The 23512-nt window shown below is 46.4% G+C and overlaps 1 pseudogene; it reads right to left on the bottom strand.

Moving 5' to 3' along the window:
- Positions 1-12222: 12222 nt before the first annotated feature.
- LOC123056881 (protein SOSEKI 5-like) lies at positions 12223-21564 on the bottom strand (annotated as a pseudogene).
- Positions 21565-23512: the final 1948 nt, after the last annotated feature.

Genomic DNA, 23512 nt, shown 5'->3' with positions numbered 1-23512 from the left:
CGTGGCTGTTCCGCAACCATGGCGTGTAAAGAAGCCTTACGACGGGATGGCTAACCCGCGATCTATGGTTCTGAACCAGATTCACGTCTGGTCGCAGATTCATAAGATCCCGGAACTGTTCCGCCTGGAAAACCTGGTGCGGGATCTGGCTAATAAGAAGCAACAATAGAGAATCTCGCCTAGCTCGAGGCTGCGCCTCAGTGCCCTCTGTAAGTACTTTCTAGTAAAAAGAACTACCTTTCAAAGCACATACCATTATGGCTAGCTAAAACGAAAGAATGAGAGTACAAGGTATGGGTCTACGCTTCCAGCTTGCTCTAGAAAAACGGAAATGGGATCTCTCTCTGGTGGGAGCCTGGCAGCGGGGAAAACGGCACCTGCAGGGGTCCAGGTCTCCATGATGAACAACCACGACTTTGATCTTAACGAGCTGCCGCCTGAGCATGAGCAGCTCGTTCAGGAGCAGCCACTGTTGAAAATAGCGAGCCTCTAGAGGATGACGCTGATACATCATTTGATTTGTTTCGGGATGCAGAAGAACAGCCTGATGAGTACAATTATGATTATGATGACTATGTTGATGAATCCATGTGGGGAGATGAGGACTGGACAGAACAAGAACATGAGAAAGCGGAAGATTACGTGAGCATCTATGCTCACATCTTGTCCACCCCAGTAAGTGAACCTTTTGTATCCTTTTGCTTATATTTTGCTGTTCGTTCTGTAAATGACCTTGAGTTGTTTTTCACATTCTTTCTACAGGTAATTGCAGATATTGACAAAGATGGTGTACATGAAATGGTGATTGCACTTTGACTCAAAAGCACTATTCGATAAGACGCAGTAGAACTGTGCACCCGTTTTTGTTTGAGTTTGAGGCGACCTATACTACACTATAATAGCAAGGAGAGACAGCAGCTGATACCAGATCATACTACAGTACAGCTAGTGCGTGCTAAAACCCTCCTTGTGTACTAGGCTTATGAATAGACTAAACTGTTGAGACGTCTCTAGTGTAGGTGACAGGGAAGCCATGCTCGTTAGAAGAGAAAACAGATGGTTTGAGCAAGCATGGGTTCAAGCTCTAGTGGATGGGTTTGATAGCTGAACGCAAGGATAATTCATCTACGTAGCTAGTTGGTTATGGTGGCGGAGAAGCCCCTCTTTAGCTAGATTGGGCTCCTTTACTACTTTATTTAACCCGGGGTTATGCCTAAAACCGGTATCTTATGCGTGTTCGACTAGTTCCATTTCTGATTCTCCTTCTTCGCTGGGGTCTACATACGAAAGAATGGAACACTCGACAGCTTCGATACTCAAATAACTAGCTCATTATGCTTAGGTTGGGTTAGGAAAACGAAGCTTTCCAAGGGACTAGTTCTTTCGCGCATCTGTTTCTCCATCCGTTCTCTTCATATAAGAAGCCAGCCGCCTACTCCTACTATTGGGTCGGTTGGTCGGTCAAGTGAACCACGCCCAGCAGGTGGGTATGCCGATAAGATTCCTTTGTTCGACGTACGTCCATATGAAGCGAGCGCTTCAAAACGAGGCTATTATGCTGAAACTAGGGCTCCCTCTGGACGGGTAGAGCGAGAGGGATAGCAAGCACTTGAAAAGGGAAGGAAGGGTCTTAGAACTACTGAAACAGTAGTAGAACTCTTCCAAAATCAAAATAGGAGAGTGAAAAACAAAAAGAAGACCATTGGGCTGGGGAAGACTCCCTCAATCACTCTGCTGGGCGATGCTTCTTACTCTACCTTTCAATTCCTTTGCCTTTCTTCTTCTGATCGATCCAATGGTTCGGACTAGGACGCGTAAACCCCGAAGGGAGATTGACCCTACCTAAGTATTTTCTTAGATAGAAGTGGTTGGTCAAGTGTGAGTCACGCCGGGGCGGGTAGACCCACTTTTAATAGCAACGCCCAGATCAATGGAAAATGGAAGTTTCTGGAATTGCAGCTCTGTTCTGTTCAAGAAGTCTTTCTCCAGGGTTCGGTTCAGAAGGCGGGATGGAAGAGAGAGAATGGGCTCATCGTGCGACAAGGTCGATCGATCACTCAAACTGTTCGGTATCTCTACAATTGAGTGAGCTGTGTTGCGAAGGAAAATGATGAAATTGCTTACTTTTCACAGGCGTGAATTCTATCTTCGATTAGATAGTTTCCATGCTTTTGATAAAAAGATGGGTTGGTATCTGAATGAAAGTCGGTAAGCAATCAATCTAGTGCTGTCCTCGGCAGACCAGGAAATGTAATAAACTTTGGAGCCTCATCATTGGAAAGATTGACAACTTAACGGTCTGAAAAACTATTCAAAGAGTGACTTTTAAGCCCCACTGGTTCGCTTTATTTTCAACGGACATTTCCTCCCTCGTCAGCAGCTTCATTACCTGCTAAGTCTGGAAGGGTAGTAAAATCACTCACAACAATCAATCTTTTCTTATGATACTGATACGATGCAAACGGTGACACCCCCGGATAATGTGTCTGTGCATTTGTGTCTGTCTTCCCTTAGATGTGAGGAATCGAGTCTCTATTGAAATCTGGAATCACAAGGTATCATTTCTTTAAAAACACATGAACGGGCGCCCTGAATGAATAAGAAATCGCTGCTATAACAGAGAGTTGCCCCAGATCATACAATGTGGTTCTCTACTTTCGGCTGGCTGGCAGATCAGCGTATTTATACGAAAGAGTAGACAAAGGTTCTGACAGGGGTAACTACTACCAAGAAGCGAACTCAGAGAGATGAAGATAGAGAAGTTAGCCGCAACCGATCATCGGAGGAAGCAGGCTTACAAGAAACTGATGGGACGATCGGAAGAAGAGAGTGATAACAGGTTTCTAGTTGACAACCTTCCGCATTTCTTATTGGGGTAGATTTCATACATTCCGATTTCCTTTACCCTCCCATGAGGAAAAGCTGGTGTGATTAAGGTTATCTAAAGAAAAGCTCATAGTGTTATGCCTTGTAGCTTATTCCACTCTCTATAGTAGTTCCCTTCGATTCAACGCAGTGAAGACAGTTTCAATCGGGTCGATGGACCCTTGGTTGTTTTTGTGATAAGTCGCTATTATCAAATAAATAGTCATTTCTTGCTCGATTCGAGAGGTGATTTCATTCCAAAGTGACAATTCATGTTGAACGCGTCCTCCGGCATTTACGATTCTTCCTACAGAGGGCACTACTGGCAAAGAATAACCTTTCCACCCGGCGAGAAAAAGAGACAGAGGTTTGCACTTGGTCCTCTTGGTTAGGATGTAGAGGGGATCTATCAACAATCCCGTCGTCTTCTTCCAGCTTTTTCCTCTGAATTTGATATACTTCAAAAACGAATCACTCTTTTCAGTATGAATGGCTCACTCTCCCATTCTTTCCGGCTAGGGCAGCAGCTAGACCCATATCTTTTGATGGCGAGCATCGATCGAGATCCTTCGGTGAAAGCTAGAACCAACTCTGCGAGGAAAGCGGAAGCAAACAGTTATGATGTGGTTGATAGTGTTTTTAGGGATAACCTAAGTCGGCGTTACCCGACATAGTCAACGGGGTACCTGCATTCTTTAACAATTCCGGATATAGGAACAATGAGCTGTCCCCACGGCTTCTCTTCCAAACCAATATCGCAATGGATCTATCTTCAGCTTATTCTCTCAATCAATGAATGCGGGTCATCGTGGAGAATCAGGGGAAGTGTAGACTATAAGTAGCCAATTTGCAATTCATTTCCTTGGCAATGACGAGTGATGGTATCTCGAAGCCATTCATCTTATCTCTGCAGCAGGAGATTCTTCACCGGACAAAAGATAAGGAAAAGACAAAGAAATCCCATGGGTAGTTTTTGGAAAAACCAATTCCGACTTCTCTTCTGATCTTCTTGGCTATGCGGAGGAGTCAGTAGAAACTGAACTCTATAACTCTTTTATTTAAGCTGAGTCGACCAATCCATGTGGAACCATAGGAAGCCGAAAGAAAGATAGAATGAATAGAATACAACTCAACATTTGAAGAATGGAATCTGTCCCTTAAACCTCCAAGAAATCGAATAAATCTAACTATAGTGGTTGGTGATTCCTGGTCGAGTAATAGTATCTCGGAAAATGGAGTTTCCACTGTTTGTATGGTCTCGTGGTAGATTACCTTCTCCAGGCGGGGAAAGGGCGCCGAAATGAATTAGATATCTTTCCACGGCTGTAACTACTAGTCATTCTACCCCTTAGAACACCTAGTAAAACTACTAGTCCTGGTCGATACACCTACTCGTTTCGTTGCAACTGTCCAATAAGCTAGGGTCGGGCATGTCCAAAGAAGAATGTACCTGGGTCGGTAGCGAGGAAGTAAACTAGTGCTTTCCAACTGAGCTGGATACATCATAGTCCTGGATACATACATATAGCAGGGGTTGCTCGCCTTGTTGAAACTAGTCCCCTTGCTGGCTCGGAAGCACCAGACCTATTCGTTTCACTCGAGAAAGTCATTTGCTTCACCGGTTCGATATGCGATATAAAAATCCTTTCCTTCCACGGATGCGACTAAAAAGAGAGTAGCTTCTCCTGCTCGCCTTGTTGAAACTAGTCATTCTGTTTCTGCTGTGGCTGGTTTATCGGCTGCTCCAACTGTCCAATCTGTCCCAACAGAGTTAGGCATTCCTTCTGAGCTAGCTAGGGAGTCAATAGCAAGACCGGGTACAACAAGCCTATTAAAGAATGAAGTAGCTCGAGTTCGGGGTTATCTCTCCTTTACGAAATAGAGGTTCACTTCGACTTTACTACTTTCCAGCCAACGCACTCTACTCAAATTGAAGGAAATTGTTTGGCCCCTATTCTATTTATTTATTAAGGGAGGGTACTCATAACGCTGAATCACTGTTTTTCTTTCCTAATGTTCATCTCAAGCTGGCTTCGACATCTGGTTATCGTGGTTCTTTCTCCTCCTTTTCTATCGCTTGCTTTCCATATTCCACTTTGACTTTATTTAGTATTGGCTTAAGGCTGTTGGTTCAACCGACTATAAGAAGTTCCAGAAGGGGTCCCGGCTCGGGGGCGGGGGTATCTTACCTCTTTTCCTCTGCGTTCGTGACAAGCTAGTAGGCACTCTTGTGTGGGTTGGCTCATTCCCCCGGAAAACGAATATTAAGAAGATAGATACCATTCCGTCGATACTAGATTCATTCTTTCCGCGAGGGCCTCTGCTTCTCTCTGTTCGGTGGGAGAGTATGGTAGTTGTCCTTCAGCATCTCTCTCAGGCTCAATGCCATTGCTCGATATGATGCGAAAGTCAATTCTATACCAACGACATCGTATAACAATAGCTCTTGTCTAGGGAAATGCAAAAAGTATGAGGCCATAACATCCGTACCAACACCGACGAACTGACCCGGTTAAAGAACAACCGCATGCTTAATTCTTAGTTCTGCTCTTTAGCCAAAAGGGTAACGGAATAATTGCGCTGTCTATAGGTGGAGATGAGCTGACTCAAACGAATGGTCATGCCAATGACAAAAAGGACATCCACACTGAAGCTTATTACTCGACTACTGTTAGACCCATGTTGTATGCCCTCATTAGGAGCCCGCAAGCCACTCCTACCTCGCGGGTGATGCATTCCCTTCTCCAGGTACTAAAAGTGATCATCAAGGAGAGCCCTCGCACTTTTAAATCTGAGTTAAATCTCAGCCGTCAATCTTTTATGATTGACATGAAATTAACGGTTATAAAGGTATGACTTATGGAGAACCATGAAATCTTCCGTCCTTTATTAATAGGTATAGATAGAGGAAAACCCTATCTTTCCACGACAAGGACTGATTGATAGTTGGACTCTTTTTTAAATTTTATGAACATTTGTCAAAATTCTGAATCTTTTTAGAAATTCTGAAAGAAAATCAAATTCGTGAACATTTTTTTTCAAATCTGTGAACATTTCAAATCTTGAACTTCTTCAAATTCATGTTCTTTAAATCCATGAACATTTTTTAAACTATGAGCATTTTTTCAAATTCATGATCTTTTTTCAAGTTAATGAACTGGTTTAAATCCACAAACATTTTTTATCTATAAAAATCGAAAGTCAGTTTTGTTCATGAACCAATAGTTGTTCGTTTTTAAATCTAAAAAATAGGTGTTCGTTTTTTAGCCGACAAGGGCGACTGAGCACGAAGACCGAGAAAGAGCTATTGGGTCACGGCCCGTCTACTGTCCGCGGGAGTGCCAACGGGGATTCACACACCTGAAGCGCCCAAGGTATCTTCAGGAGCTCCTATATGCCGCACTTCGCGGCAAATGGGCGCTCCTTCGCATAGGATACACACCGACTAGGCCGACCCATTGCGGATGCCTGCGGGTGCATGCAGCGAGCGGGTGCGATGGGAAGCTCCTGTTGGTACTGTAGCGCAACAGAAAAAAATCACGAAAAAGCAGCGCGTTGTAGAGGACCTCCCAGTAAGTGTTGTCGATAGAAAAGGAGCTATGATTGTAAGTGACATATTTGTGACGCTAATTTCTAAGAACTAACCATAGTGCCAGAACTCAACACTTTTCTATTTTATTCGAACAATTCTTGGAAAATGTAAACAATTTTTAAAAAAGTAAGTAATGTTTCAAAGCCCGAACATTTTTTGTACAACGCGGTTTTTTTTTTAATTCCTTTTTTCAAAAAAGAATATTTTGAAATTGTTAACAATTTTTGGAATCCTAAACATTCTTTTCCAATTGTGACCAATTTTTTGAAAACGCAAACTTTTCTTAGTAAACGTGCACAATTTTTTAAAAAGTGATTATTTTTTAAAAAAGTTGAACAATTTCAAAATTCTGAAAAAAATTGCAAACCCCAGAACTAATTTTCAAACCTGAATATTTGTTGAAATTCTCAAATGTTTTTGGTTATGTGAACAAATATTGAAAAGCAGGAACATTTTTTGGAATTCAAAAGAAATTGAAACCATGAACATTTTTGGAAAACTCCCAGACATATTTTGAATTTGTGAACATATTTCGAAAAAGGGAAGCTTTTTTGAAAATATTAACTTTTTAAAAAATCTTCAACATTTTTTCCTAAATTTGTGAACAAAATTTGGAAAAGGAACATTTTCAAAATTCCAAATTCAAACTTTTTCTAAAATAAAAATAAATTTGAAGAAAAAAAGAAAAGAATAGAAAACAAAACAGAAAAAGGAAAATAAACTTGAAAAAGAAAAAAAGAAGAAAAGAAACAGCAAAATATTTGTAAAGCCGAAAAACCAATAAAACCGGTTTGGGATGGTTCCGAGAACTATGATCTTCTAGCACGGTAATCCGAAGTGGGTCGACCTATGCCGTTCCCTTGCACCTGTTCCTTGTGCGTTACAACGACAGTTTGTCGCACTAAACGTCAAATAGGATATTCCAACATCTCCTATATGGCTTAAGGCGCTAGTTGCAGTTCATTCTGCAAACTGGCGCGCACTCCGCCTCAGCTCTGGGCCAGCCCATTTTACACTTTGCTTTTCTGTTTTGTAACACTCAAAAAAGGTGCGGCGGTGGGGGCGTCAGGGATCGAACCCACACTTGTTCCTTGTGCGTTGCAACGACAGTTTGTCGCAGTAAGCGTCAAATAGGATATTCCAACATCTCCTGTATGGCGCTTAAGGCGCCGGTTGCAGTTCATTTTGCAAACCGGCACACACTCCACCTCAGCTCTGGGTCGGCCCATTTTTACATTTTCCTGTTTTGTAGTAGTGGGGGCGTCAGGGATCAAACCTACGACCTCTTCGCTGCAAGTTATTTGCGCCAACCACTACACCATCACGACGCTTGGGTATAGCCACTTCCTTTATTATATTTCTACATACAGGAAATTCGCTATGTGTTGGAAATGTGCTATGTGTTTCTTTTTTTTCTTTTCATTTTTGCTTCCTGTTTATTTTCTTAAATTCGTGAAATTTTATCAAATAAAAGTTTTTTAAAAATTTTGATGGACTTTTTTCAATTTCGATGAACCTTTTTCAAATTCGATGTTTTTTTGAAAAGCAATGAACTTTTTTTCTATTTTTTGTGAACTTTTTTAGAAAGCAGTGAATTTTTTTCAGATTTAATGAACTTTTTAAAATTTGTGAATTTTTCCCAAATTCAATGAACTTCTTTCAAATTTGTGAACATTTTTCAAAATGGATGAACATGTTTTTAATACCAGTGAATTTTTTTTCAAATTTCATAATCTTTTTTAAAATTTACGATTTATTTCAAATTTCTGATTTTCTTTTTTTTCAAAATTTAAACTTTTCTAGAAAAGTCAACGGTCAACCAGCCGGACCAGCGAACGGTCGAACCAGGCGAACGAGGGGCGTTCGAGCGGGAGCTCCTAACCGGCGCTCTCAGCAACCTGAAAATGGTTCTCAGCGAGGATCGAACCCGCGCCATGAGAACAGCGAATGAGTCTAGCTAACCACCAGACCTAGCTTGCGCTACTGATGAAATTCAGGGCGAAATTTATAAGTACATTTGTAGTCACGTAATTTATTGCACACGTAAACTGTTAATGTAGCGCTTTGATTTTTAATTTTCTGAAAACATTTTGGAAAAAGTCCATGAATTACAGGAAAAGTTCATTTGTTTTGAAAAAAAATAGATTTTGAAAAAAAGTTCATGATTTTGAGATAAATGTCTATGAATTTTGAACAATAGTTCACAAATCTTGAGAACAAAGTTCACAGATTTGAAAAAAGTTCATCAAAATTCAAAAAGGGTTTGTCAATTTTGAAAAAAAGTTCACCAATTCGAAAAAAGTTCATCAATTTTAAAAAAGTTCATCAAAATTCAAAAAAGGTTCATCGATTTTGAGAAAAGTTCATCCAAATTCAAAAAAGGTTCATCGATTTTGGAAAAAGTTCACCAATTCAAAAAAAGTTCATCAAAATTCAAAAAAAGGTTCACCGATTTTGAACAAACTTCATCAATTTTGAAAAATAGGTCACGAATTTGAAAAAAGATCGTCGGTTTTGGAAAAAAGTTTACAAAAAAGGTGAAAAAAGTTCATCGAAATTGAAACAAAATTCATCAAATCTGAAAAAAGTTCATAGATATTGAAAACAGTTCATTGAAATTGGAAAAAAGTTGATCGAATTGAAAAAATAGTTCATTAAATTTGAATAAAGGTTCATCAAAATTTAAAATAAGTCCATGGATTTTGAAAAAAAAGGTCATCGATTTGAAGAAAATGTTCGTGTATTTGCAAACAAATTCATCGTTCCAAGACAAAGAAAAAAAAAGAAAACGAAAAATAAAAAATGGAAAACAAAAAAAGGAAAAAAGAAGAACGAAGAACGAATAATAGACGAAAAAAGTAAAACATAACCACGTCTCGGTCTGTGGTTGCGTGGTTAAACTCTGTCCTTCACGAGGGAGGTAGGTGGTTCGAATCCTCTTAGCTCACATTTTTGCGGATTAGACACCAAATAAAACGGAATCGATAACTCCCGAATGACCGGTATTTTCATATCTCATTCCGAACGTGTCGAGAGCCACTTGATCAAAACGCACATATCTTAAAGCTAACCCCTGCCACGTCATCCAGTGCCGAGCGTTCAGAGAAGCGGTCGTCATGAATGAACCCCACTCCCCTATCCATTCTCCCCACTCCATTCCCCACATGCCGAATCCTCCTGGCCGGCGACCTGGAGACCCGAGTGAGGCGGAGGCCGACCGCGGGCAGGTCGCCGCGATGCTCGCCGACGCGAAGCACTAGCCGTTGTTCTTCGGATCCGCGCCGCCCGGCTCGAGCTGCCGTCGTGGGTGGAGGCCGTGGGCCGCGGCGGCCGCTGAGCAGCCTTCATCTTCCCTTCCCGAGCTGGCCGACCTCAACGCCATCGGAATCCGCCGTCGGCGAGCTGACCGTCCCCGCCGCCATCAGAGGCCTCCGCCTCGGGCTGCTCCACCCTCTCGATGCGGCTGCCATTGCGAGAAGAGTCCCTTTCAGCTCCGGTGGTGATCCCCTTTGCCGCTGTGGGAGAGGAGTCTCCTCGGCTCCGGCGGCGATCCAACAAGCGGCAACCATGGCGAAGTTGCAGCTGCGCGCGACGCTGCTCGCGACGGCCGGCGACATCGCGGCTTCCGTCCTAGAGCTCCCTCTCCGCCGTTTCGCCTTACACAAGCGTGACGCGGAGGTTCTGGCATGGCTTCCTGCATCAACAGCTGATGGCCATCCATGGCCCAGTGCCCTCCGTCGGGGGAGCTGTTGGTGCTCGCGTAGGCGGCATGCTAGAGGATGAGTTGCGGCTCGGACAAGATCTGGGGAGGTCGGCGGCTTACTCTTCCATTTCCCCCCACGATCGAGCCAACAGGAACTGCTACTGCTGCTCCTGTGGTATGCTGCTATCCCCTTTTTTGTGATTGCTTCTGTTTTTCCTTTAGATCATATGCAGTGTTTTTGCTATGGTGACTGGATTAAGTTGCCACGAGTACCGAGTTCACACATCGTCTTGGCATGTTTTTTAGAAATCTTTGTAATAGTTCACACATCATCACGACAGTTTTTAGAAATCTTTGTAATAGTGACACGGCAAATTTTAGTTTAAGTTGCCATGGCAATTTTCAGTTCAAGTCGCCATGGCAAATTTATTGGAAAGAGCATGGCAAATTTTTTGTTTAAACATGATGGCAAATTTACATTTCCAGAACATGGCAAATTTAACTATGTAGCACGGTAAATATACTTTTATAGCCATGGCATTTTTTAATATATTTTCATGGCAAAAGTATTCCATTTTTGCCATGGCAAATTTAACTCCTCTTTTTGCCATGACAAAAATAAGTTTATTTTCACATGGCAAATTTTAGGTTATGTTGCCATGGCAATTTTTAGTTTAACTCGTCATGGCAAATTTATTATAAAGAGCATGACAATTTTAATTCAAATATTATGGCAAATTTAAATTTATAGAACACAACACATTTTACTATATAGCATCTTAAATATACTTGTGTAACCATGGCATTTTAAAATTTATTTCCATGGCAAAAGTACTACTTTTTTGCCATGGCAAAAATTAAACCATTTTTCCATGGCAAATTTTACTCCATTTTATGCCATGGCAAACTTCTTTAATTAACATATTCGAAAACATGTAAAGTTGCCATGGCAAAGTTATAATTGTTGAAAAACATGGCAAACTTTGCCATGGCAACTTACGATGTTCAAAAACATGGAACATTTTGTAGATGTTCAAAAAATATGACAAATTCGCCATGGCATTTTAAAATGTTGAAAAAATGGCAAACTTTTAATATGTGCAAAAACATGGTAACTTCTTTTAATTAAGTTTGTTCAAAAACATGACAAACTTATTTTAATTAACATGTTCACAAATATGCAAACTTGCCATGGAAACTAAACATGTTCAACATAACGTGGCAATGTTTGTAGATGTTTAAAAACATGGCAAATTTGGCATGGCAACTAAAATCTGTATTGTTTATAGATATGTCTTTTTCCATGGCAACTAAATGCACTTTTTGCTATGGTTCGTGTCTTTTTGCCATGTCCATCCGGAGAATGTTGGTCATGGACATTACAAATTAGTTTGAGAACACGCCAAGTTTGTTCTTTCAAATTTGTTTTTGCCATGGGGATTACATGCAGAATATCATTACAACTTAAGATGTTTTCTCCATTGTTTTCCGAAAATTTTCTATGTGTCTAGAGAGAACTTTTTTCACCATATCACTTCACGGCAACTTTTGCGTTTTTCTGTAAACTTCATAGTGATCACAGCTTTTCATACTGTACAGATGCAAAATGCCATGATTTTTCCTATTTTTCGCCATTTTTTTAAACCATAAACTTGAACGTGGCAATTTTTTTCATAGAATGGCAAAAGTCCATGGCAATTGTAACGTGTAAAAGAACATTGTTTTTTAATCACATAAAAACTAGGCTTTTTTTTACTAATCGCAACTTAATATGGGCTTTATTTTTCGTTTTCCTTTCACAGGAAAAAGGCCGGACCTGGTTGGTGGGGGCGTTCGGGCTGGGGCGTTCTCCTCCCGAACGAGTCGTACTCGTTCGATCGATTACCCTCCGAGGAAAGTATCGTTTTCCCCCCGAAATCCTCTCTGATGGATCAATTTCCCCCTCAACTCTAATACCGGATCAATCAACCCCTCAAATCTCTAAAACCGGATCAATTCCCCCCTAAAGTGGTTTTGGACTTGATTTTGAGTGGTTTTGACCCAGATCGTGCACTTCTCTCGGTTATGGCCGTGCACTTCGCGTCTTCAGTGCGCCCAGCTCGCCTCCGTGGCCGGCATGCTCGCCGCTTGCCGTCTTCATGGTCTCGACCAGGCTGCCGCAGAAGTACTCCCACTCCATGCCTACACGGACGCCGATGCTTCCCGAGAAGCCATCTGATGCCATGCTCCTGCTCAAGTCCGACTGCCCAGTCCGGGAACCGCTCTGTGTGCCTCGCACCGCACTGACCGGCGTCCCGCTTGGCCAGCGCAGGAGACGAACTGCATCAGCACCGTCGACGCGCTCATCCGGCCGCCCGTGATCACGCTCTGCTGCGCCAGGCCCGCATTCTCTTCCTCCCGGCGAGCGGCGACGGTGTTCGAGGCGGCAACCACGCAGGCGTCGTTCTCGATGAGCGTCTCCAGCGTGTCGGGGCTGCTGGAGGATGGCGGCAACGTGATCTCGTCGTCTTCGAGCTCCGTCGTAGGCTCTTGTGGCGGAGACGGCTCTGGGCCCCGGTGCCGACGGCGTCTCTCGCCGGTCTGCATGGCCGCGTTCGCCCCGGCACCACTGCGCGACGGCCACATGGTACTCGCCGATGTCGAAGGAGCTCCAGTTCATCCTCTTCTCGTTCCCCGCCTAGCAGCTAGAGGTGGAGGAGGACAAGGATGAGTCAGTGGAGGCGTCGCGCGGGGAGGAGGCGGAGCCCTGGAGCGCGTACTCGACGATGCTGACTGGCACCACCTGAAGCGAGACGAAACAAAGGAGAGCAGAGCGGGTACGCGGTTTGGGTCAAAACCACTCAAAATCAAGTTCAAAACCACTTTAGGGGGGAATTGGTCCGGTTTTAGAGATTTGAGGGGCTGATTGATCCGGTATTAGAGTTGAGGGGGGAATTGATCCATCAGAAAGGATTTCAGGGGGAAAACGATACTTTCCTCATTACCCTCCCGTCCCGAACGTGACGTTCGGTCTTGGGTCCTCCCAGACCGAACGGTCGCGCGTTATCGGGGTCCAAATAAAAACACGGAAATGGGCCGGCCCAGTGCGCCGCGGGGGTGTGCGGGCTGAGGTTAGATGAGCTGGCCCATAGTGCGTGCGCGTGAGCGCCAGCGCCGATTAGGACCTCCCGTTTTTGTTTTTGTTTTGTTTTCTCAAAAAAAAAGGACCTCCCGTTTTTGTCGCTGATCGATTCTGTTTCGCAGCGTGGACTGGCACAGCGCATGTTCGTTCTCCTTGGGCAGTTTCTTGGATCAATGTGCCCGAAGTGCCCCTGGCTCCCGCGCCTCCCCTTCCAAGATGCTTCCTTTTCCCCTTCAAAAGACGACGAGTGCACCACAGGCGCACAGCCTTGCATCCTCGTCATCTTCGCCTGGATCCCTCTCTCTCTCTCTCTCGGGATCGCTCCACGCCACCTCCATTTCCTAGAGCGAGGGATCCCCCGAGTAGAATTGTGAAGCTGCAGATCGAGGTACTGTATCCCACAATTCCCTTCTCGCCGCGCGTTACCCCGACCGCTGATTAATTCCTTCTGTCAGTAGCCGCCAAGTGATTGATTTCGGTTGTGGGTGTGGCCGGAGGAACCGTGGATCTTGAGCGGGTTGTTTCGAGATCACGCCCCCCTTGATCTGTCCTTGGTAGATCCCCGCTTTTCCGTTCAGGGCGCAGTGGCTTCGCTTGTGTGGATCCCTCAGTGTTGTACTACTGTTGCTATACATAGCCTAGTTCTTCAGACAACGAAGCTGGGAACAAGGATAGATGCACCCCTCCATCTGCGCCAGAGTTTTACGATCTGTGTCCCTCGAGTGCAACAGCCATAGCCTCCATTTGGTCATGTTGTAATGAACTTACATGGCCCTTGATTTGCATTACTCATCGCAGGTGCAATCTGCGGCTTGAAATTATAATTTCAAGCCGCAGATTGCACCTGCGATGGGTCGATCTTAGAACATCATTTCCTGCAGTACTGTAGTTCGTCGTCCCATGTATCTTATGTCAGTCGATCTTAGAACATCATTTCCTACAGTACTGCAGGTCATCGTTCCATGTATCTTATGTCACTCACTGGGCATGCCTCTTTTATGAGGTCCCCACATAATAACCTTTGGACTGGATTCATGAGTTAACATGATGAATCATTTAAACAGTGTATCTATCTACTAGCATGAATTATGATTTTCGCTTCTTCAATTATCTCTGAAGTTTGGTAGTGCATTATTTTGACACATGGAAGATGCAATATCGCTGTATTAGGTGTTTATTTCCACGTCCCGATGAGTGCAGTTATTACTGTGATCCTACAAATCAGGCTGTTCATAAGCATATAAAACCATGTACTAGTTCAAGGTGCTTAGAGAAGTACTTCGTAAAAATAAACAGATTGTCGCTTAAACCGTTGCTTGTTTTTTTAACAGAGGTGCCAAGCACCGGTGCTTAAGAAAACAACATGTTCATTTTTACAAGCACCTCTCTAGGCCCCTTGCATTATACATGTCCTAATGCAGTTGATCAGTTAATGGTATTCTTGTGGATTATAATGGTTCAGAAAAAACTTCCTTATGCTGATACCAGTCTTTTTCTTGGCATTGCCAGAAGTGAGCCATGGCGAAGATCAAGCCGAGAGCACTGCTGGCACAGAGCAAGCAGAAGAAGAGCCCTACTAAAATCGGCCCAACAATGTTTGCCTTTATCGTCGTCGGTGCCCTAGTGGTGTCCTCACTCTACGCATACAAGTACTGGATGAGCAATGGACCAGCTGGAGCAGAAAGTGTTGCTGGGAACTAAGCCCGAGCAAGTGTGGAATGATTGAGTTTTGTTGTTGTATGTATCATCTTGTTGGCTAATTTCCGTTGTTGTACTCCAGTAAATGGAACGTAGACAGATTTTTTGCCATGTTTAGTTCTTACCCCCATGGTACATTGTATTAATATACTTGCTATGTCACATTCTTTTCATTATTGCTATGTCACATTCTTTTGGTGGCGCTTTACAAATTTATTTATTTTTCATTATTGCTCCGATTTTGAGCTTTCTTGGAACTTAAGACCTTTTTTTTTTGAATTTTCTGGAACTTAAGACCTTGTTACGCTTTTTAATAATATGGTTGCATGCATCGATTGATGCAGAGGCCAGAGGTAATCCTCCTTTTCCAAAAAAAAATGTCACATTCTTTTCTTTGACTTGATATTTTTCTCTTCGGGATGATATTGCTGGAATGATTGATATCCGTGGCAGTTTGTGGTTGTTTAACAGTTGTTATGGTTTACTGGCTTGGAACTCACCACTGTTGCTCCTCAAGCAAAGCAAAAGTTGCTTATGAGTTGCTTCATGATTCTGCATCTGCTAATTATTCTGCTTGCAATGCTCATTTAGTCATTATTAGTAGTAGTATTCTCAACCATGTCGCTGTTGAACAGAAAAGGCAAATCACATGAAAGTACACACATAATGGACGCATGGTACCCCCGCTGCAAGGTGGGTTCGGTCGGTTGTTGCGCCGTTCCCATCAGAATTCAGATCAGCAGATGTATGTCTCCTTCTCTGCTCTGTCGCACCATCTTATTGGGGCATTTTCAATCGCTATAGCAGCCGAGAATATCGAAATGCTCATGACAGTTCTTGTTGGCATTAAAAATCTACTCGTATTACTGACTGAACTGAAATCTACCTGAAGTTTCGAAGAAGAAGAAATAAGAGGGGAAAACTAACCATTGCTTCGTTATCCTTTTGTATCATCTATAGTTTGGCCATGTCCACACGTTACACGTGTTCGTGAAAACAACACGCGTTGATGAGACGAGACTTGGGAGTTGGGAGTAACCCAATCCGACCTCCGCCCGATGACTGGCTAGGCGATGACCACAACAGGCGTGACTGCGACCCTTCTCCCTTCTTCCACGGCAGCTACCGATGTTTGGTGCACCCAACTCGAGCCAGTAGGATACGTTTTCCTAACACCACTTTTCTGCCCGGTTTTTTTGCACGCTTTACAGGTCAAAAAGAAAATCTCACTGGAAAGAAATTTCTTGTTGTCTGTACACTTCTATTTTGGACTCATCATCACTTTATTATTATTATTTTTTTAGGCCTAAATTTTGCAAGTCCGTTTTCGTTTCCACGATACACAAACGTTTCCTTTTACCCTACCCCCTCTCCCACCCTAAAAAAACCGAAGTTATAGCTTTCACAGAATGAAAATTGATACCCTAAAAAAAAAAACAGAATGAAAATTGACTCGGTGTCCAGTAAACACGTGGTAGCAGGTCCGTACGTAATCAGACAATATTAAGAAAATCAAAGGGTGTTTGGCCATAAATGAATTGAACCGCACTCCCTTCTCTCATGGAGTATATAAATAATAATCTTGCAGCACCGGCCGATGGGCCGTCGCTCTCGGCCATTTCCGGCGTCGATCCACGGGAGAGGTCTCGATCGGTCCGACCTCTATCCCAACGTTAATGATGCCCGAATACTAGTCGCAAAATTAACCTGACCTGACCACGCACGCATGCTGGCTGGCATAGCCGATGGGTATCGCCATCGGGGCCGGTGATTGGTCCACGCATCTCGCAATCGCCAAGCCAGAGGATAGGCACCCGGCGGTCACCAGTTGACAGGGCCACGGACAGCACTTTGTAAAAAAAAAAAAAGATCATCCGGCACCTGCGGTGAGATCTTGCCGTCGATCGCCGGCTTGATGATCAACTCTTTTTCTTACATGGTGGCCTGCGTCACCACAAAGCTGCTGCTAGCTAGCCGACGGGCCGGTCAAATGTGCCAGCCTGCCTGCAGTCGTAGCTTGGCCCAGCTATGACTGCCATTGAACGATTAAAATTATGTTTCTTACGTAGTACTCTCTTTTTTTCTAAATGTAAGTTTTTTTAAGATTCTAATGCGGACTACATACAGGTGTATATAGACGCATTTTAGAGTGTAGATTCATTTATTTTGCTTTGTATGTAGTTTTTAGTGAAATCTTTAGAAATACTTATATTTAGAAACGGAGGGAGTACATAATTAGATCACAGTAAGGTACTCCCTTTGTCCCAAAATATAAGAATATTTTTAACACTACACTAATGTAAAATATGTTTTTATATTATGGGATGGAGGTTGTAATTCCGAGACCCGAATGTTTTGCGAGAAAACGCCCTCAACTGGCACGTCGTTCATGCAAAAAAAGAAAAAAACTAGCACGTCGTTGGCCAATTCAGCCAACCGGTAATCGGATGAGTTGCAACTACCACGCCGGTTGAGAACACGTTTGCAAATGCTTACGATGTAAGCTTAATTTACCATTCTTTGAGAAAACTTCAGCTACGATCAGTTAGTGAACCCCGGTAGTATTTTCGGAATTATTTATGCTACCGGGTTTGTTCTGACAGTAGCATGTGACCGTGGAGGAGCCCTCCGATGTTCTGTTCCTGACCCCATGTTACCTCCGTGTACGTAAACACAGACGAGTTGTGAGTGCGAGGGAGTTCTCGGAGAAAAGGGGACCGAAGCCGCTGCCCGATTTCCGGTTTTCATTTTTCTGGGAAGCAAGGCGGGCGTCGTGCGCATACCTCACATGCTTTCAGTACGGCTCTCGAGCTCCAAAAACCGCTTTATTGAAAGGTGCACCTCCGCTCACCTCTTATACACTCTGTTTCTAAAGATAAGACTTTTTTTAAGATCGTATACGTGTATTTTAGAGAGTAGATTCACTCATTCTTAGAATGTAGATTCAGCCATTTTACTCCATAGATAGTCCATATTAGTATATTTAAAAAAGCTTATATTTAGGAATGAAGGGTGTAGTTTCTTTTCTTCTTATAGTTTTTTTTCTTGCGTGGTCTTTCCTTCTTACATTTAGTTAGCTTTTCTCCCGAAATCAGCATGCAAAATATGCAGAAGACAATGTACAGTGGTGTCCATTGTTATGCACGGGAAGCAATTTAATTTGATTCATCTCGGTCAAGGGGGTTTGGCGAGCCACCACCAGAAAAGAAACTTTCTTCCCCTCTCATCATCCTCAAAATATGTCGCCCGGCAAAGCCGTAACGCGCTGAGGCGGTGGAAAGGTCATGTTCGCGAGGTGTGGCTTAGTGCGACGGAGTTTGGCCGACTACTATGGTAACTATGCGTTGACCGATCGGGGTTGGCGGTGCTGCCCGAGTCGGCAGCATCCGAGAGCCCAAGAACCATCACGACGGTGACCTTCGACAACAACCCAACCTGGCTAGGTCACCATAGAGGAGGGCATGGGGACATGGTCCTCGAAGGCGACAAACTCGACTTCATGCTTAGATCCAACATGGGCGGCTTGATTTAGGTAGTCTATATGTTTTGGCTGGGACGACGAGGTGGATGCGTCATCCCAATGTAGGAATAATGTCCTTCCAATTCTATCTCTGTCCCATCAATGTGCTAAGCTCCTGGGAAGGCCATGTGAAGGTGTGTCTTCGATAGATATTTTCTGGATCTTGTTGTTTTTGGCCTCTAGTGAATCCGGCCGGCGTTCATGATCTTTGAAGTATGTGCATGCTTTCATGATCTTTGGAGTATGTGCATGCTTTCTTTTAACGACGAGATCGACAGCTCCGGCCTTCGCTTCCCGTGTCGGACAGGCAACAGGTGGCGGTGTGCAAGCACGACGCCAAGTCCCGTGCGTGGAAGACCTTCCAGCGCTGCAGCCGGCTCTTCAACCTGGCCATCCAGCGGCAGCGCGTGGCCGAGTGGGCATGGTTTGTGGCAAGGACCGCCGCCGGCGCTAGAGATGCGGCTGCAGCTGCGCAGCTGTCGGCGCTCTAGGCGGAGTACCATCTTCAAACCCGGCTCTCGAGAACCCTAGTGAAGTTGAATTAGAAGTAGACCCTGGGTATGAACTAATTTAAATTTCTGATTGCACTATGTTAAATTAAGTTGTATGAACTCTGTGTGTAACTCCGGCGAACTCCGGCTATGTATGACTATGTCTAATTAACACGCGAACTGCTAACTTTCAAAACCGTGATGAAGTCCGATTCTGATGCGGGATCTGTTCCGTCTCCGCACGTTTTATCCCGTAAAATCTGTCTATGAAAGCTTTTATAGACGTTTGTGGGACGCGCGGTTGCAAGATCTGTTATAGATGCTCTAATTAAGGGATTCCTTCGTGGGAGGCGGCCACTTGCGAGAGACATATGAAGTGGGTATTAATCCGGTGGCCCAGCCCCGGTTGCCCACTCCACAAGGATAAGAAAATGATGACACGCATCACAGGTGGAGCCATTAATTCCAGAAGAGAGTACCCCCTACCCTGCTGCGCTTCTGGAGGTGATGTCTCACTCAGGCTCACCACAGGTGACTGTACCCTGCTACTGCCGCAGCGATTGTCGGACGTCCAAAAAGAATCTTTTTCTCTCTCACACACACAAAGATAAAAGCGGGCTTCCTCGCCGCGAAAAAGAATGAAAGAAAAAAAGAAAAAAGATGGTGGCCGGCGGCGACCTGGCGTGCTCTGTTCAAACGCAACCCCAGCACGCAGCAGCTAGCTCCCACGAGCATCACCACCACTACTGGTAGTAGTAGTACTCCGGTCGTGTCGTGTCGATCGCTCCATCTCCCGTCCACGTCCCGGCAACCCCCGTGGAGATCAACACAATAATGAATAAAGCCATTTCTTTTTTCTCTCTCTCTCTCTCTTGCTAAGCTTGCTAGGTTTGCACCAACCGGGCGGTTTCTCCCCCGACTTCTCGCGACCTGCCCGTGCGTGCCCCCCTCAACCGCGAGTTTTTTTTTCTACCGCTTTCTGGAGAGATCCAGGCCCAACCACCCGTGCCGCGGGCACCTGGGCCCCAATCCCGCCCCGACGCTCCCCTCCCCTGGAGAGAAGCGAAGCGAGGCGCGGCGCGAGATGACTAGACCCATCGCTTTCTCTCGCCGCGTAACGAGCGGACCACTTCGTGCCGTACTGCTACTACCACCACCGTCTCGTCGTCCCGCGCTCGCGTTCGGCTCGGGCGCGAAATTCGCTTGGCGAGAAGGCGGGGAGAGAGAGATTGGTGGGTGGGTGGGTGAGGAGGTGGAGGGAGCATCCTTTCCTTTCTTTCTTCCTTGTGCGGCCTCGGGCATGGGATGGGAGGGCCGCGCGCGTCCTTGTCCTCGGCCCGCTCTGCGTGTCGGCTAGTGTGCTCGCCGCTTTGCTTCTTTTCCAGGTCCTGACCTTTCTTCCACATGCTCGCGCTTGGCTACATGTACGTACGTCCGGCTCTCGGCCATCGGCGGCACGCGGGAAGGAGGATGATCCAGCGGCGCCTTCGGGTGGACCGCCGCGGCAAGATAATCTGAGGTCCAAAACTTCCTCCACTCCGAGGATCGTATTAGGCCAACTCCACCGCATGGTCTCAAACAAACATCCGATTTGACCAGATTTTATCCGTTTGAGGTGACAATGGATTCGCCCATATCCGCTTCTATCGGTTGGATCGTGGTGCTCAACGCGCGGCTGCACCCCAAATAATCTCCGTGTTGGACGTGATTAAAAAAACAGAAAAAACTTAAATAAAATGACTAAAAATAAATAAACGCAGTTAAAAAAGCATAAAACATAAGTTAGGGGTCACGGCCACAAAACGGCAGTTTCACGGTTCACCTAACGGCCCAGTGTCATAATTAACAAAAAACAAAATGAAAAAATGCCGCTCGCGCGCTCGTGTCATCGCTGACGAGGTCGACGTAGTCCGGCGGCATCCAGAGGTGGGCCGGCGGTCTGTGGTACGTGGGGGCGGGCTGGAAGGCAGGGGCCTGCACCACCTCCTCCCGTGGCGACACATCTCGCTACGGTGACCGTGGCGGCATGGGGCACCAGTTCGCGACCCCCACGGCGTCAGCCATCTCCAGAGCCGAGCAGGACCAGCTCCAGTGCTACCCAACCAGGGCCGGGTGGAACGCGACCATCGGCTCCTTCTCCACTACCTCCTCCGCCCTCGCCATCTCCAGCTCGGGGATGGCGACGTCGCCGACCGCAGATAGGGCCATCGTCTCCTCGAGGCCCGGCCATTGGCGCTCATCGTGCGTGTTCATGGGGTCCTTCATGACACGTTGCATGAGCCGGACCTCCTCCCCTGTTGTCATGCGAGGAGGTGGAGGTGGCGACGGAGATGGGGACGGCGACGGCGTGGGCGTGAGGCCGCGCACCCGCCTACGCCTGCGCACCTCCCGACGTGGCCGACGCGGCCCTGACGCTGTGCCAATGAAGTAGGACGCGCGCCGCACGTCGTGCTCGTCCTGGAGCCACGTGTCCCAGAGCACGGAGTCAGGGGCGTACCTCTCGTCGTAGTAGAGGTCGTCAGGGAGGAGGCGGCGTCGGTGCGCGATCTCATCACGGCGCGCACGACCGCTCATCGGGACCGGCGGGATCGGGACCCGGTCGGTGGAGAGGTGTCAGTTGTTGGGGAGGTGGACATCGCTCCACGGGACTAGCGTCCGCATCTCCCAATAACGTCGGCAAACATCCATGGCCAGGTACTGCCGATCGCGCTCGCCAGCGACCCTAGGGGCGATGGTGAACGGGGCAGGCGCGGGGGCCCGAAGCGGCGGCGAAGCGGCCTCCTCTTTCATGAAGCCGCGGCAGTGTCCCGAGGAGGAGCCGGCCTCGCGGCCGTGCTTCCCCTTGCGGCCGTGCTTCCAAAACCCCATGGCTTCTAGGCGGCCGGCCGGCGAGCTCGAGGACGGGAAGAGGCTAGGGTTTGGGCGTGTCGGGTTTCGAGGAGGCAGCGGGCTGGAAGTGGGAAGTGTGGACGACGACCGGTCCACGGCCTTCCCATTTAAGAAGGACGGCGAGCGTGCGCCTGGGCGAATGACAGGTGGGGCGGGCCGCGCGTGCGCATTGATGTTGGCGGGTGGGAGGTAGGTGGCCGCCTGCCACGTGGCCCTGACGCGGATGTTCGACCCGTCCGTTTGCTGTCCGCCTCGACCCAAACCCAGCGCATGTTTGCGCTCGAAATGGGTCGGCTCGGACACAAAACAGACCAGATGGGTCTGGGCCGTCGCGCGCTGGGCCGAACGGTTTGTCTGTTTTACCCCACAATGGACGGGGCTGGACGGGATGGGGTCGCGCGGTGGAGTTGGCCGACATGGATGTTCGCTTTGCCCGGATTCTGTCCGTTTGGGTGGACCGACGGGGTCGTGTCCGGGCCTGTCTTGGGTTGCGGTGGTCGTGCGCCCAGCGCGCGGCTGCATCCTTTGGCCCCATCTTGTCCGCCTCCATTTTAAAAACGACAACATTCGAAATGCCAAGCCCTAGTTCAGGCCAGCGGCCATAGTTCACGCCGGCAATAGAGCCAACGGCCTACACGTCCTCACTGGCAACACAGCCAACCTCCAAAATGGATACTTTTGTTCACCGACAATACAGCCAGCGGCCGACAACACAGCCAGCCTCCAAAAAACGAATGTGTTTCTCGCCGGCACACAACCAGCGGCCCAGCGGGCGCATCCATGCGAGCCTCCAAAAAAGAACGGCCACATCCGATCGGACGACCTAGTTCAGGCCGTCGGCGTCGAACATCTCCTTCTGCCTGGCCTCGAACCAGCTCCTCGTCTTCTCGCTCATCTTGGTCAAGTCCACGCTCATGGTCGCAAGGGCCATCTCCTTTGCTTTGGTTGCGGCATTGGTGGCCTCAATGTCGAGCTGCCTCTGTCTGGCCGTGACATTGGCGGCCTCGATGTCGAGCTGCCTTTGCCGGGACGCCTCCTCCAAGTCGATCTTCCTTTTCTTGGCCGCCTCCTCCATCTCAAGTTTCTTCCTTTGAAGTTCTAGGTATTGCTTGATTTGCTCGTCCTAGCTTTGCCGATTCTTCTCGTCCCTCACATCCTTTTGAGACATCATGCCATGCAAAGTCTCATGCAAGGCCATGGATGAGGCATCACATATGTCGTCCACCTTGGAGTTGGTATTTCCCCTCGGCCTCTTCAACGCCTCGCCATCTCCACCTCCGGCGAACTTGGCCGTCTTCTTGCCTCTCTTGCTTTAAAGTTCACGGTATTGATCCTTAAACTTAGGGCAATTGTTGATGATCGTCCAACAATGCGTAAGAGTGAATGGCTTGTCATTGTGTCGGGCCTTGAATGCTTCCAAAGATTGAAATGCCTACACCACATGATCAACAACAATTGAACATGGAAACATATACAAGGCCTTAGTCTCATGGTCATAGCAAAGAAAGGACTAGGACAAGGAGAGCATACCATGTCCCCAACACCGAGACCACTCACGGGCCGTGCTTCAACACTCTCAAATGCCGCACAATACTTGTTGCACTCTTGTTGGATGAACAACCACCTCTTTTGA

Source organism: Triticum aestivum, chromosome 3A (genome assembly GCF_018294505.1).
Source record: "Triticum aestivum cultivar Chinese Spring chromosome 3A, IWGSC CS RefSeq v2.1, whole genome shotgun sequence".
NCBI classification, from domain to species: domain Eukaryota; kingdom Viridiplantae; phylum Streptophyta; class Magnoliopsida; order Poales; family Poaceae; genus Triticum; species Triticum aestivum.
Note: the sequence above shows the minus strand (reverse complement) of the source record. Positions and strands in the feature narration are given on the sequence as shown.